We start from the raw sequence: 15,936 nt of genomic DNA on the forward strand, positions 1-15,936 counted from the left end.
AAGGTACTTACTATAGACCAGTCACTGGCTTATGTGTTATTCTTAGAGTTAGTTCCGGTAAGGACTATTTCAGTAATACACTTTTATGTTCTAAAGATTTTTCTTTTTGATGTTAGTCCTTGGGTTGAAACTTTCTATTTTTCTTCCTTCTCGTCTAGTTAATAACAAAAGGGTATATGGCCTGTGAGACTTGAAAGAGCAGTAGGAAGTATGAGAATATCATGGGAGCAGGAAGGCAGAAGCCCCAGAACAGCCCCAGGGCTTCCACCTGCAGCTCAGGGATCCTTTGGCCAGGGCTTCATGGAGCACGACTTTAGCTAATCACGGCACAGTTTAGGGGCGGGAGAGCTGCTCAGTTCTAACCTGACTCCTACTCAAGATTCCTAACCTGACTCTTCTGTTACATAGGATGACTGGCTGCCTTGGGTTGGGTGGCATGGGCTCCAGGATCATGGGATTTCTCCTTCCACTCCTGGCTGCCTCTTTAGTAAAGTAGGGTGCTGCAGCATGCTGGGGACAGGAGCAGGTGCGACCCAGTGTCAACCAGCCTTTAGGGTGGTTGTTCTGTGTGACACTGTTTGCTCTTATGAGAAAGGGCCCTGGATTACTATGTTTTTAGAGTTCTTCAAAATCTGTCTTTCGGCCGGGCGCGGTGGCTCAAGCCTGTAATCCCAGCACTTTGGGAGGCCGAGACGGGCGGATCACGAGGTCAGGAGATCGAGACCATCCTGGATAACACGGTGAAACCCCGTCTCTACTAAAATATACAAAAAAAACTAGCCGGGCGAGGTGGCGGGCGCCTGTGGTCCCAGCTACTCGGGAGGCTGAGGCAGGAGAATGGCGTAAACCCGGGAGGCGGAGCTTGCAGTGAGCTGAGATCCGGCCACTGCACTCCAGCCTGGGCGAGAGAGCGAGACTCCGTCTCAAAAAAAAAAAAAAAAAAAAAAAAAAAGAAACAAAATCTGTCTTTCTCTCCACCTTCTCTTGCTTCAAGCAGCTGGTATACTTTCCTCCAGCAAGATTCTTTCTAATTTACCACGTCCATTGGGCTAAAGTCTGGGAAAACAAATGACGAAATATACGTGTATTGTTTACTAAGGAAGAATTATCTGACTAAAGGGCTTTGTTTCTTTTTGTAAGGTTTAGAGAGAGGTGCTGTAGACAGGTGGGCCTGGAGGCCTTTCCTGCCCCCGACCCCCACACTTTTATTTTCAAGTTCTCAATTGTGTTGGTATCTTAGTCAGTTTGGGCTGTTATAACAACTACCACAGCTTAAACAACAGACAGTTCGGGAGGCTGGGAAGTCTGAGATCAGGGTACCAGACTGGTCAGGTTCTGCTTGGGGGCCCTTTTTCCTAGTTTGCAGATGAGATAGGAAACGAGCTCTGTGTCTTTTCTTATAAATGCATTAACCCCATCATGTGGGCTCTATCCTTGTGACCTAATCGCCTTCCAAAGTCCTCATCTCTAAATACCATCACATTAGGGATTGCAGTTTTAACATATGAATTTGGGGGACACACACATTCAGTCCTCAGCAGCTGAGTGGTTGAGTTTGCTGCACGGAATTCCTCCAGGTAATGCAGGAGTATAGTATGATCTGGGAGAGAGAGGTTTGAACTTTCCTTTGGCAGAGGGAGAGAGGGAGTACCTGGGAAGCTTCCTGAGCAAGCTAATATCTGAACTAGGTTTTGAAAGCTGCATGGAGCTCATTAATCCAATGGGGTAGGGAGGGATTTTGAAGTGAATAAAAAAGGATGGGATTCCAGGAAGCAGACATAGCATGTGCAGAGGCATGATATGCATGACAGGTAAGAGGATAAGTGTCAGGGAGCTACTGTGCAAGGATGCCCTAGTGGGAGAGGAAGCTGGCACAAGTTAGAATTACTAGTGCAGGCCGGGCGTGGTGGCTCATGCCTGTAATGCCAGCACTTTGGGAGGCTGAAATGGGTGGATCATGAGGTCAGGAGATCGAGACTCATCCTGGCTAACAGGGTGAAACCCCGTCTCTACTAAAAATACAAAAAAACTTAGCTGAACGTGGTGGCAGGTGCCTGTGGTCCCAGCTACTCGGGAGGCTGAGGCAGCAGAATGGCGTGAACCTGGGAGGCGGAATTTGCAGTGAGCCGAGATTGCCCCACTGCACTCCAGCCTGGCGACAGAGCAAGACTCCATCTCAAAAAAAAAAAAAAAAAAAAAAAAAGAAAGAAGGAAGGAAAGAAAGAAAGAAAGAGTTCCTAGTGCTACATGGGAGCTTTGACATTGTATTAGTCCACTGTCATGCTGCTAATAAAGTCATACTTAGGCTGGGCACGGTGACTCACGCCTGTAATCCCAGCCCTTTGGGAGGCCGAGGCAGGCAGATCATGAGGTCAGGAGATTGAGACCATCCTGGCCAACATGGTAAAAACCCATCTCTACTAAAAATACCAAAAAAATTAGCTGGGCATGGTGGTGCGTGCCTGTAATCCCAGCTACTCGGGAGGCTGAGGCAGGAGGATCGCTTGAACCAGGGAGTTGGAGGTTGCAGTGAGTCGAGATCGTGCCACTGCACTCTAGCCTGGCGACAGAGCAAGACTCTGTCTCAGGGGGAAAAAAAAAAAAAAAAAAGACATACCCAAGCCTGGGTAATTTATAAAGGAAAGAGGTTTAATTGACTCACAGTTCAGCATGGCTGGCAAGGCCTCAGGAAATTTACAATCATGGTGGAAGGGGAAGCAAGGCACCTTCTTCACAGGGCAGCAAGAGGGAGAAGTGCAAGCAGGGGAAATGACAGACGCTTATAAAACCATCAGACCTTGTCAGACTCACTCATTATCATGAGAACAGCATGGGGGAAACCACCGCCATGATTCAATTCCGTCCACCTGGTCTCTCCCTTGACACATGGGGATTATAGGGGATTACAATTCAAGATGAGATTTGGATGAGGACACACTAAGCATACCATACATATATCAAGGAGCAACTGTAGTGTTTCAGTAGGGAACAATGTGGTTAAACTTATGTTTGAAAAAAAAATGTGACAGTCAGTGATATGGAAATGGATTTGAAGGAGAACTAATTGGATGCGTGGAGAGCCGTGGGTGCATAGTTTTGCTGTGGTCCGTGAAAGAGATGATGCATGTCTGAGCTAGGGATTGAGAGAGATTAAGGGAGGGTCAAAGCATCCCTTTCATTCGTCCACACTCTCAGAATAAACTCATGTTCTCTGTTATGGGGCTGGATGGAGGTGAATTTGGTAGGATCCCTGTCCTTAAAAAGTGTATAATCAGGCTGAGGTGGGCGGATCATGCAGTCAGGCCGGGCAACAGAGCGAGACCCCGTCTCAAAAAAAAAAAAAAGGGTGTAATCTAAAGGCATCTAAGAAACCAGTGATAATACAAGAGATGGAGTCACTCAGTTTTTTTGATTCACAAATATCTTTTGACCATCTACTATGAGCCAACCCTTTCTGGTAGGTGCTGGATGTATGACAGTGAAAAATAAGCAAAAATCCCTGTCTTTGTGGAGGTCACATACAAGTTGGGAGGGCACAGAAGTAATACCCTACAACAGTAAATATGTAATAAGTTAGATGATAATGGGTATGACAAAGAAAATACAGGGAATGAGAGAGGGGTGTTGAGGGGAGGGCTACCATCTTTAAAAATGTGACATTTGAGGCCGGGCGCAGTGGCTTATGCCAGTAATCCCAGCACTTTGGGAAGTTGAGGTGGGCAGATCACATGAGGTCACATGAGGTCAGGAGTTCAAGACCAGCCTGGCCAACATGATGAAACTCTGTCTCTACTAAAAATACAAAAAAATTAGTCAGGTGCAGTGGCAGGTGCCTGTAATCCCAGCTACTTGGGAGGCTGAGGCAGGAGAATTGCTTGAACCCGGGACGCGGAGGTTGCAGTGAGCCAAGATCACACCACTGCACTCCAACCTGGGCGACAGAGTGAGACTCTGCCTCAAAAAAAAAAAAAAAAAAAAAAAAAAAAAAAAAGTGACATTTGAATAAAGAACTTAAGGAAGTAAGAGAATGTTATCATAAATATAAAAATATAGAGGCTAAAACACCTCCTGGAGGCATCATGGCGTAGTAGCTTTGAGCATGGGCTTTAGGGTTAAGCAGACCTAAATTTGAACGCTGGCTCCACACCGTACTGCCCAGTTGACCTTAGACATGCCTTCTCACCCCGTTGAGCGTTGATGTCATTATCTATACAATAGGATTGGTGATACCCATCTCCCAGGATTGCAGGAGCCTGGCACACAGAGTCCTCGCTAAATAGCTCATATTCAGAATGTTGAGGATGAGTCAGGTGGAGGCATCTCAAAGGCTTTATGGAGAAGGGACCCTGGGAGATGAGCCCTGGAGACTTTGAAGCAGGAATTCCTGCCCAGGGCTCTCTGCTCTGCTGTGGCAGGTTTTGTAGAACAGAGTGCCAGGGACTTGGAGCAGAGAGACAGAAGCCCCAGAACAGCCCCAGGGCTTCTACCCGCAGCTCAGTGATCCTTAGGCCAGGGTTTCATAGAGCACTACCTCAGCTAATCATGGCACAGTTTAGGAGTGCAAGAGCTGCTCAGTTCTAACCTGACTCTTACTCAAGATTTCCAACCTGACTCTTCTGTAATACTGGATCACTGGCTGCCTTGGGTTGGGTGGCCGGGGCTCCAGGATCGTTGGATTTCTCCTTCCACTCCTGGCTGCCTCTTTAATAAAGTAGGCTGCAGCAGCACGCTGGGGATGGGGCAGTCACGGGTCCTGATGTCATGCCCAGTTCTGTGGCCCTAGAGGTTCTCTTGAAGGCCCCAGAGCTTGCTTTTCTGCAGTTCTGAGGATTGTGTCCCTAAGCAGGTCCAGACCCTGGGGGAAAGGATGTAAGAAGTGCTCAATTGGAGCTCACAGTGGAGGTTAAGAGAGCGTGGGTGGGCTGGAAGGCAAGTTGGCTTTTCTTCAGCCGCTCAACCAGCCAGTGCTGCAGGGATGACTGTTTTCTGCAGAGCTGGAGGAGGCAGCGCCGCGGCAGTCATCCCCATCCTGGCTGTGAAAAATCTCTTCCTTGCCTGCAAGTGACAGCAGCTAGGGATCTTTTGGTGGAAAGCTGCCGCCAGGATGTGAAGACTCTGCTTCCCTCTGCCTGTGGTGCACCATCACCCTTAGGGATCCTGGTGCCTGGCCTAAGGGGGTGTTACTGCTGCTTGGCAAAACCCAGCCACTTCCCAGGGCTCAGGAAGCAGCTTTTGGTGGGGAGCCTGGGAGGTGGCAGCCCCTGATGAGAAAGGGAGCCCGCAGGGCACTGGATTCCCTGGGTATTCTTTTAATCTAGTTCTTGTTTCTTGTTTCATTTTCTGGATCTTTTGTTTGTATTCCTTTTTTTTTTTTTTTTTTTTTAATTTTTTTACTTCATTCATTCTTATTATTTTATTCATTCACTGCATTTTTCTTCTTTACTTCCATCCTAATTTTTATCTTTCTTTCTTTTTCTCTTTCTTCTCCTTTTCTTTCCTGACTTTCATCTACTTATTTGTTAATTCAGTATCAATCCATCTAGCATTTTCTCAGCCTCTTGCTAAGAGCTGGAGGTGCAGGTAACACCTTCCTTTCCCTCTGGAGGAGCTCAGATGCTGTGGGAATGTGGGGAGAGAAACAGGCAAGCAGGCAGGACTAGTACTTAAGAGCCTGCTAGTTCTAGACGCTGGAGTCCCACCAGCGGCTTCCTCACTGGGTTACCTTGGGCAAGTTACTGAACCTTTCTGAGCCTCAGATGCTTCAGTATAAAATCAGGATAACAGGAGCTGCTTCATTGGATTGCTAGAAGTGCTAGAGAGAGTGCAGGGAAACTGCCTAGTCAAGTGCCTGGCATGTAGCAAGAGTGCAACAGACTGATTAATATCGTTTGACAAACACTATTAGAAATCAGGATAAAGGAAAATAGAGAAATAAAATACTTTTCTGGATCTGGTTCTTGCTCTTGAAAATGAGAATCAAGGTAGGCACCTGAGTTCTTCAGGACTGAGCCCCTCAATTTCAAATGAGGAAAGAAGAGAAGCCCAGTGGTAGGTTGTATGGGGAGAAAGGAGCTCAGACTTTGAAGCCAAAACATCTGGGCCCAGTCCTATGGCCGTGGCAAGTGGGCAAGTAACGCCACCTTTCTGAGCCTTAGTTTTCTCCATACGTGAAGCAGAGATAATAACAAAGGATTGACATACATGCGAGAAAAAAAATACACTTTTTCTGCTATTTGTCTTAGGTGCATTGTCCAAGGCCCTGTAAATTAAACTAATGAAAGATTAACAAGAGAAAAACAAACAGAAGTTTATGAGGTGCATATACTTAATTTATTAAGTGCAGCTGTGCATACACGTGGACGTGCTTGGAGTTCAGTAACTCAAAGGGGTGATTAGAACTTGGGCTTGGCTGGGCATGGTGGCTCATGCCTATAATCCCAGAACTTTGGGAGGCCAAGGCGGGTGGATCACCTGAGGTCAGGAGTTCGAGACCAGCCTGACCAACATGGAGAAACCCCATCTCTACTAAAAATACAAAATTAGTCAGGCGTAGTGGTGCATACCTGTAATCCCAGCTACTCAGGAGGCTGAGGCAGGAGAATCAGTTGAACCTGGGAGGCGGAGGTTGTGGTGAGCCGAGATTGCGTCATTGCACTCCAGCCTGGGCAACAAGAGTGAAAACTCTGCCTCAAAAAAAAAAAAACAAAAAAAACAAAAAAACAAACTTTATAGCATTTAAAAAAAAAAAAAAAAAGCATTTTTAGAGAAGGGACAAGACAAAGGAAAAGGATTTTGAATTTCCAGGGCAGCAAATTGTGGAAAATAAATATACGGGGAAAGTGATAGAAGCCAGTAAAGTTCGTTATATAGATGCCCCTGGTGCCTTGGGCTGATGAAGGTTTAAAGTTATCAGTGATTAATTTCTATCCTTTCTGCTGGAGGTTTGGGGGATAAGCTTTGCAAATTTCTGTCCTGCTTTTAGGCAAACACAGGGAGGGCAGAGAGCTTTTCTTATATCTGCTTCTTCTCAACTGCCTTCAGCTCAAAATAATCCTTATGCCAAAGTGGTATATTTTGGGATAGCGTATTCTGGTCCCCTATGACAACTGAAATGAGTGACTGAGGCATAAGCCTCAATCATTGAGGTTTATGAAGGCAGCTTCAGGGCACGTCTGGGAAAAACATAAGCCACAGACACATCTGAGGCTGCTTTTCCAAAGAGGTTTTCCGGAAATTTAGTCTTTATACATTTTCTTAAACAGGAGGAAGGCATGTAGGAAGAGGGGCAGGTAGGCGGTAAGGCAAATGGTTATACTCCCATGGGACTTTCCTTAGTGCCCTGTAAATCTCCATTTTACATAAGATAAGGTGAATGATGAAGAGAAAAAAGGAGAAAAGGAAGAGTGAGTTATGGATGTCTCTGGGTGGATGGAGAGTGAGTCTTGACTTTGTCCTGGACCTGGGAAGATAAACTTATCGTCAACATTATTAGCTTATCATAATGTAGAATCAGAGTTAGACTTAGGCTGGTGCTGTGGCTCATGCCTGTAATCCCAACACTTTGGGAGACAGAAGACAGGAGGATCACTTGAGGCCGGGAGTTCGAGATCAGCCTAGGCAACATATCAAGACCCCTGTCTCTACAATAAAAAATAAAAAAATTATCTGGGCCTGGTAGTACGTGTCTATAGTTCTGGCTATTCAGGATGCTGATGTGGGAGGATCACTTGACCCCAGGAGTATGAGTCTGCAGTCAGCTGTGACCGTGCCATTGCACTCCAGCCTGGGTGACAGAGCAAGACCATGTCTCAAATAAAAATAAAGACCTTGATTTAGCTCGTGGACCTAAAGTTGCATTTGGCATGTCCTTGTTTAGGGGAGGCCAGCCAAGGTCACTTATGGATGATCTTTGGGGGCAATCCTTTGCAGATGCCTGAGGCCTTCCACCTTTCCATGGGGACCTGGCTGATGCATGATGTTAGTAACAGCTATTCATTTGGAAGAGGGTGTTGCAATGACTCAGCTGCTGTGCTTAACTGACCCTTTTGCAAAAGAAGTTTGCTGGGGGGGTCCCGAGATTTTTAATTTTTCTTTCCACCTACAACTGTTAGGATTAATTGGTTTAATATATGAACAAAACTTAAAATAGTACCTAGCACCTAGGAAACATCATATGAATAGCTGCTATTATTATCATTATAATTATTACTATGATCATCATCATTATTATTGTTACTATCACATAGCAAGTCAGTGCCGGTGACCGCCCAGCTTCCTTTAGTGACAATATGCCCACACTGCTCCTTTCCTTTAGCAGTAAAGCTGCCTGTGCCTAGCCTACAAATGGGGAACGTGTCCCCATACTTGCCACTGAGCCTGCTGTTGATGGAATTTTCTGAGCCAGTGACCAGATTCAGCTCTCCAAGGTGAAGGGCACTGCAGTGGCTGCCACAGAGTCCTGCCCAGAAGGCATCAGGTATCAAAGAGAACTCTATTGATCTTGGCACCAGGAGAGGAGACAAAAGGGCCGGGCAGTAGACCAGGATATCATAGTGGTTGAAGGGCTGCATCTTCAGATAGACTAGATGGATCCAGAGGCAACATACCTGGTGCATGATGTTCTGCAAGTTGCTGAAGCCCCCTGAGCTTCGGTTTCCTCATCTGTAAAATGGGGTTAAAAAGAGTTTTTGCTTTACGGGGTTGTGTGGGGAATAATGATATGGTGCTTGTAATTAGCTCAGTGCTTGAGTAAACAGCCACATGATGGTTGTTCTTAATATTTAGTTATTTAGGAGAAAAATGCTCCCCATCTGGAGAGAGGGTGAAGTGAGTGGCTAGAAAGTAGTACACACTGGCTGGGCGCGGTGGCTCATGCCTGTAATCCCAGCACTTTGGGAGGCGGAGGTGGGCGGATCACGAGGTCAGGAATTTAAGACTAACCTGGCCAACATGGTGAAACCCCATCTCTCTAAAATACAAAAATTAGCTGGGGGTGTGGTGGCGGGCACCTGTAATCCCAGCTACTCAGGAGGCTGAGGCAGGAGAATTGCTTGAACCCAGGAGGCAGAGGTTGCAGTGAGTCAAGATCGTGCCACTGCACTCCAGCCCAGATAACAGAGCAAGACTCTGTCTCAAAAAAAAAAAAAAAAAAAAAAAAAAAGAGAAAAGAAAGAAAGAAAGAAAGTAGTACACACTGATATCCTGAGAATCTTGTCTTTTAATTGTGATTTTGTTTTTTTTTTTGAGACAGAGTCTTGCTCTGTCACCTAGGCTGGAGAGCAGTGGCACAATCTCGACTCACTGCAACCTCTGCCTCCTGGGTTCAAGCGATTCTCTTGCCTCAGCCTCCCGAGTAGCTGGGATTACAAGTGTGCACCATCACACCCGGCTAATTTTTGTATTTTTAGTAGAGATGGGGGTTTCATTGTGTTGGCCAGGCTGATGTTGAATTCCTGACCTCAGGTGATCCACCTGCCTCAGCCTCCCATAGTGCTGGGATTACAGGCATGAACCACCATGCCCGGCTAATTGTGATGGTTTTTGATTGTGATAATTGTACCTTGGAGATCTGTGTTGTGGCTTTGACCTTGCGTCTGCTTGGCTGAGTGACCTTGGACAAGTCCGTTCCCTCGTCTGCGCCTAGTCTCCCCCTCGGCCAATCAGGGTTGCAGAAGCTGGAGCAGGTGTGCCGCAGGGCGCAGTGCTGTTATTCCACGGGAATCTTTCTCCCAGAAACTGTGTTTCTGCCAGCCCAGAGCCCATGACCTCCTGGAGACCCAGAGTCCCCCAAGACATTTGCCCCCTGTGAGTTCTGTGTGCAGGCCCTGGGTGAGGCACCGAGACTAGGGGGCTGAGTGAGAAGGCTCCCAGACCATTCCATGGGGGGAGTCTGACAGGAAATAGAGCACTTCTTGCTAAACAGAAAATACCATGGGATAACAGAAGAAGTGCATAGTTAAGGCTGAGAGGTGTTGGGGGTTACAATAGAACTCTGAGGAGGTGACATTGGGGATGGGTCCTGAATGACAAGGAGGGAGCAAGGAAAGAACATTCCAGGCAGGGGAACGGCTGGTACAAAGGCCTGTGAGCAGGAAAACCAAGCTCTGTAACATATTTTAAAGAAGTTTATTCTGGGCTGGGTCTAGTGGCTCACGCCTGTAATCTCAGCACTTTGGGAGGCTGAGGTGGGTGGATCACCTGAAGTCAGGAGTTCGAGATTAGCCTGACCAACATGGTGAAAGCTGGTCAACATGGTGAAACCCCGTCTCTGCTAAAAATACAAAAAATTAGCTGGGCATGGTGGCAGGCACCTGTAGTCCCAGCTACTTGGGAGGCAGAGGTTGCAGTGAGCTGAGGTTGCACCATTGCTCTCCGGCCTGAGCAACAAGAGCGAAACTCCATTTCAAAAAAAAAAAAAAAAAAAAAAAAAGTTTATTCTGAGCACACATGGGTGACCATGGCCTAGAGAGTAGTCGAGGGGCCCTGAGAACGTGTGCCTAAGGCCATCAGGTTACAGTTTGGTTTCATACATTTCATGGAAACAGGAACTATAAGTAAAATCATAAATCAACACATTGGCTCAGCACAAAAAACAGGGCATCTTGAAGCTGGGGTGGGTGGTGTTGGGGTGCTTACAAGTCGTAGGTAGGTTTTAGGGATTCTTTAGTTGGCAATTGGTTGAAAGAGTCCAGCTTTGTCTAAAGGCTTAAAGGAATGCCTCAGTAAAGATACCAGAGTCAGGTTGGAAAGTAAGCCACCTTATATGGGATGAATTAAAAAAAAAATTAAAAGGATGTTATGGTTTGTAGGGCATGACTTAATGTTTGCCTTGCATGGCCTCAGGTCTTGTTTATAATTTGGTAGCTTATTGTCACAAAGACTAGATTTTGTTACTCTAATGATCTTTTTTTTTTTTTTTTTTTTTTTTCCACTTTTTATTTTTGAGATGGAGTCTTGCTCTGTCACCCAGGCTGGAGTGCAGTGGCGCGATCTCAGCTTACTGCAACCTTCGTCTCCCAGGTTCAAGCAATTCTCCTGCCTCAGCCTCCCAAGTAGCTGAGATTATAGGCACCCACCACCACACCCAGCTAATTTTTGTATTTTTAGTAGAGACAGGATTTCACCATGTTGGCCAGGCTGGTCTTGAACTCCTCACCTCATGTGATCCACCTGCCTCACCCTCCCTAAGTGCTGGGATTACAGGTGTGAGCCACCATGCCCGGCATTTTTTTTTTTTTTTTTTTAAGATGGAGCCTCGCTCTGTCCCCCAGGCTGGAGTATAGAGGTGCAGTCTCAGGTCACTGCAACAACTACCTCTCAGGTTCAAGCAGTTCTCCTGCCTCAGCCTCCTGAGTAGCTGGGACTATAGGCACTCGCCATCACACTCTGCTAATTTTAGTATTTTTAGTAGAGATGGGGTTTCGCCATGTTCGCCAGGCTGGTCTCGAACTCCTGACCTCAGGTGATCCATCTGCCTCGAGCCTCCCAAAGTGTTGGAATTACAGGTGTGAGCCACCATGCCTGACCAGTGATGTCTTTTTCAACATTAATGTTGGTCAATTGTGCCTAAACTCCAAAATGGAGGGCGTAGAATGGGGCATGTCTGGCCTGCCTTCCCATCACAGCCAGGAATTCAGTTTTTCAGGTTTTTCTGGGGTCCTCTTGGCCAAGAAAGGATCCAACCAGTTGGTTGGGGGCTTAGGATTTTAGTTTTGGTTTACAGACCTGAGAAGGGCATGGGGGACAGGGGCGCTGGGGGAATGGGGTTGGCTTATTTGAGAAGACGAAGGACAGCTCGGATGTGGAAAATGAGAAGGGGAAGAGGGCCCTCAGGCTATGAAGGAAGCTTGAATTACCCAAAGGACAGGGGGACACAGAAGGATTAGAAGGGGGCAGCTGCCTGTGAAGAGTAAACAGGGAGAACCTGTGCGGAGGCGGGAAGCCAGAGGAGAGCTGCCTTCGTCCAGTGGAGAGATGTCGGTGGCTTGGCTCCCAGTGATAACCGTGGAGTTGAAAGGAGATGGATTCTGGGGCTGTTTTAAAGTGAAGGGTTGGTGGTGGTAGGGGTCTGGGAGGTGAGAGGAAGGGAGGAATCCTAGAAGACTCCTACATTTCTAGTTTGAACACTTAGTGGGGTCATTTCCTGAGATGAGGAGGGTGGGAGAGGAGCAGTTTGCAATGGGGGTGGCAGGAACCCAGGAGTTCTGTCTTGGACGTGATGAGTTTCAGACACCTATTCACTTTGCTTTCTCTGCTTTCCAGAGGGAACGCGCCAAATTACTCAGTAGGGCAGCACTCAGCCGCCAGAAGTACCGCCCAGCTGGCCATCTGCCCTGCCTTAGGCAGGGGGCCGTGGGCAACTGAAGGTGGTAAGATTGAGTGCTACCGCATCCACAGCTGGCGCTCAGCAGGGTGTGTTCTCTGTGCCGGGGTCTCTCTGTCTCTATCTCTGTTTCTCTACATCTCTGTCTCTGTTTGTCTCTATCTCTCTGTGTCTGTCTATGTATATCTGTCTCTCTGTCTCTGTACCTCTATATATCTTTGTCTCCATCTCTATCGCTCTGTGTCTATTTGTCTCTGTGTCTCTCTGTCTCCGTCACTATCTGTCTCTCTGGGCTTCAATGTTCCCATCTGTAAGGGAGAGTAATACCAGCACACCTACCTCCTAAGGCTGGAGGGAGGATGGTATGAGTTCAGGGGTCAGAGCAGTGCCTGACACAGCTGTAATTATTGTATACAAGTTGAGTGACCATAAGTAAGTTATTTATCATCTTTAGGGTGGGGCATGGTGGCTCACACCTATAATGCCAGAGCTTTGGGAGGTTGAGGTGGGAGGATCGCTTGAGGCCAGGAGTTCCAGACCAGCCTGGGCAACATAGCAAGACCTTGTCTCTACAAAAATAAAAATTAACATAAAAAATCTTGGAGGTGGTGGCCTGTACTTGTAGTCCTGGCTACTTGGTAGGCTAAGGCAGGAGGATTGCTTAAGCCAAGGAGTTTGAGGTTAGAGTGAGCTGTGATTGTGCCACGGCACTCCAGCCGGGGCAACAAAGTGAGACCCTGTCTCTTAACAAAAATGTCATCTTTGGACCTCAGTGTCCTCATCAGTAAAATGAGGTGATAGTACTTTCTGACTTCCTGACCAGGGTTGTTGTGAGATTTGGGGATCATCTAGGAACTGTCTGAGCAGTGCCTGATTCTTAAAAGGGGCTCAGTTGATGGTAGCAACCCCACCGCCACCAGCACCACCATTACCATCATGGTTCTTATTATACTTCCTAGTGGGCTCTGCCAGCCCCTCCTTGCTGCTTACTCCCTTCCTCAGCCCAGCAAGCATCATGGATCATCCAGCCTGGAGACTGGAAATTACAGGCTATAAATCTGGGCCATGGTTGCCCTGGAAAGATGATCTGCCTTTTGCTGGGCAGCAGCAATTCAAATGCTTTGCTGGCTGTGCAGGCAGCTGCTTCCTCAGCCTTCCCCTAAGCCACATGAAAGGCCAGCAGCACGGCCTTCTCTGAAGCTGGTGTGCATTAGCATTCCCCACAGATGGCTTCAGGGCTAGGCGCTGAGAAGGAAGGAGCTATGTTAAATCCGGGGAAATGCTGAGGTCGTCCAACTCTCTGCTCCCTCCACTTATGTGGAATTGGATTTCCACTCGTGCTCCTCACTGATGATGAGACTGGAGCCAGCATGCTGGAGGGGAAAGGGCAGACTGTGGGAACCACAGGCTGGGATTCCTCTCTGCTCTGTCCTTGTCTGTTTCTGATCTGGAAGGCAACATTCTGTAATTGAAACTGGACCCAGGACCCAGACTACCTGGATTTGAATCCCAGCTCCACCACTGAACCAGACACAGCCTTGGGGAAGATGCTTCATCTCCCTGTGCCTCAGCCTTCACGTCTGTTAGATGCAAAGAGTGTTGATAAGCCTTTGTAGTCATACATCTCATAAGGTTGTTATGAGGATGCAGTGAACCAATGTTCAATAAAACTCACCTCTCTTTGCTCAGCTCTTTGTCTCTTCATTATGAAATGATGTTGTTGAACTGGATCCTCTGAAGATTCTAGTTGAGAATTTTAGGCACAACAATTTGTGAAGTGAGCTCTGCTTTTGCCACTGACCTACTGTTTGATCTTGGATGAGGAACTTAACCCAACTGAAGTTTTCTTTCTTTTTTTTTTTTTTCTTTTTTTTTTTTTTTTTTTTTTTTTTTTTTTGTTTTTTGAGACAGAGTCTCACTCTGTCACCCAGGCTGGAGTGCAGTGGCGCAATCTCGGCTCACTGCAACCTCCACCTCCTGGGTTCAAGCGATTCTCATGCCTCAGCCTCTGGAGTAGCTGGGATTACAGGCGTCTGCCACCATGCCAGTCCAATTTTTGTATTTTTAGCAGAGACGGGGTTTCACCATGTTGGCCAGGCTGGTCTCGAACTCCTGACCTCAGGTGATCTGCCTGCCTTGGCCTCCCAAAGTGCTGTGATTACAGGTGTAAGCCACCGCGCCCTGCCTGAAGTTTTCAATTTATTTGTTTAAAGGAAATGATACCTACATGACAGATTCTGGTTAATATCTGAATTAGAATATATACGTCATATATATATATGAGTATGTAGATAGATATATATCAGAGTGTTTGGCACTTTATAGGTCCTCAGTAAATGACAGCAATGAATTTGACATTGGAAACACTATAGAGGGAAGTTCTATATTGAGTAAGAAATCACATCAACTCTCAAGTCTGTTTCAGATTCAAATTTAGTTCCTGAAAAAGCAGCTCTGATTTAATGGAGAAATGGAAGATATAGAACCAAGAAGGAGGAAAATAAAGAAGAGAGGCAGGAGGGAAGAAGGAAAGAAAATAAAGAAGGGAAGAAGGAAAGAAAGATGGAGTTCCCAGGAACGAGCCTCCTGTGAAGTGCCCTTTTCTAATGGGATAAAAGCAGAAAAGATGAAGTTTGTGCAGTATACAGTCGCCAGGTTTTCTCAACAAAATCAGGATACCGATGCTTTCTGGGTTTTCTTTGTCAGGGATTGAGGGAGCATTTTCAGCCCTGATTCTGGAAATGGCTAGGGTGTGGGTTCCCAACCAGGTCGATGAGCTTGGCAGCCATAGCTCTGGGAACTCTGGATGCTCTCCTAGGAGTTGGGGGTTTGGTCCTCCCAGGGGCAACAGGATCCCAGTCAAGGAGTGAGATTCAAGGCAGAGCCTAGACCCTGGGACTCACTGGATTACTGGGAACTGGCTTCACTGAGAGCCCAACTGGTCAAAGAAAAAGGAGGAACCCAGGCTAAGGTCAGCCGTTGGTTCACTCAGATATTTTATTTTTCGGGTAGTATTTTGACCTGAAGATAATGCAACAGCCCAGGGTACCATTGGACACCAAGCTCTGAGTCTGACTGGCAGAAAAGGTGATCTGGAGCACTCCAGGAGCTTTAGCCCTGGTGGTTGATTTTGGAAAAGTGATTTGATCATCAGCCCTTTCAGACAGGGCCACAGAGAGTATCAATCAGAATTTTCCCAGAAAATGGAGAAAACCTCCATTTATTCTGTTATTAACTAAGGGCCTACAAGGGGTTATGGGTTCAAAGCTGAAATACAGATACACTGTCAGCAAGCCTGAGACCTGAACCAATGTTCACTATCAGGAGTTACTATAATAAACAACACAGACCCCCGAAGGCATGAATGAAAGGCATTTGTTTTGCTCATGTGCCTTCAGGTTGGCTGGGAGTTGACTCTTCTTGGCTGGGCTCTGTATGCAGCCATCTAGCTAGTTCTAAGGTGCATCTTGAGTCCAGGTCTCCTCTCACTTGGATCCGTGGGACAGCCAGGACATGCTGTTCTCATGGCAGTGACAGAGGTGCAAGAGGGCAAGTAGACACATGAGATGTCTCTTTAGTCCATGGTTCAAAACTGGTCACTATCAAGGCTCCCG

General features: G+C 46.9%; 1 protein-coding gene across 4 annotated transcripts in view; it reads left to right on the forward strand.

Moving 5' to 3' along the window:
- Nucleotides 1-15,936, forward strand: part of SYN3 (synapsin III) — a 556,822-nt gene that overhangs the window by 16,234 nt on the left and 524,652 nt on the right. The gene's annotated exons all lie outside the window — the stretch shown is intronic.

The sequence above is a fragment of the Macaca thibetana genome, chromosome 10 (genome assembly GCF_024542745.1).
Source record: "Macaca thibetana thibetana isolate TM-01 chromosome 10, ASM2454274v1, whole genome shotgun sequence".
NCBI lineage: Eukaryota > Metazoa > Chordata > Mammalia > Primates > Cercopithecidae > Macaca > Macaca thibetana.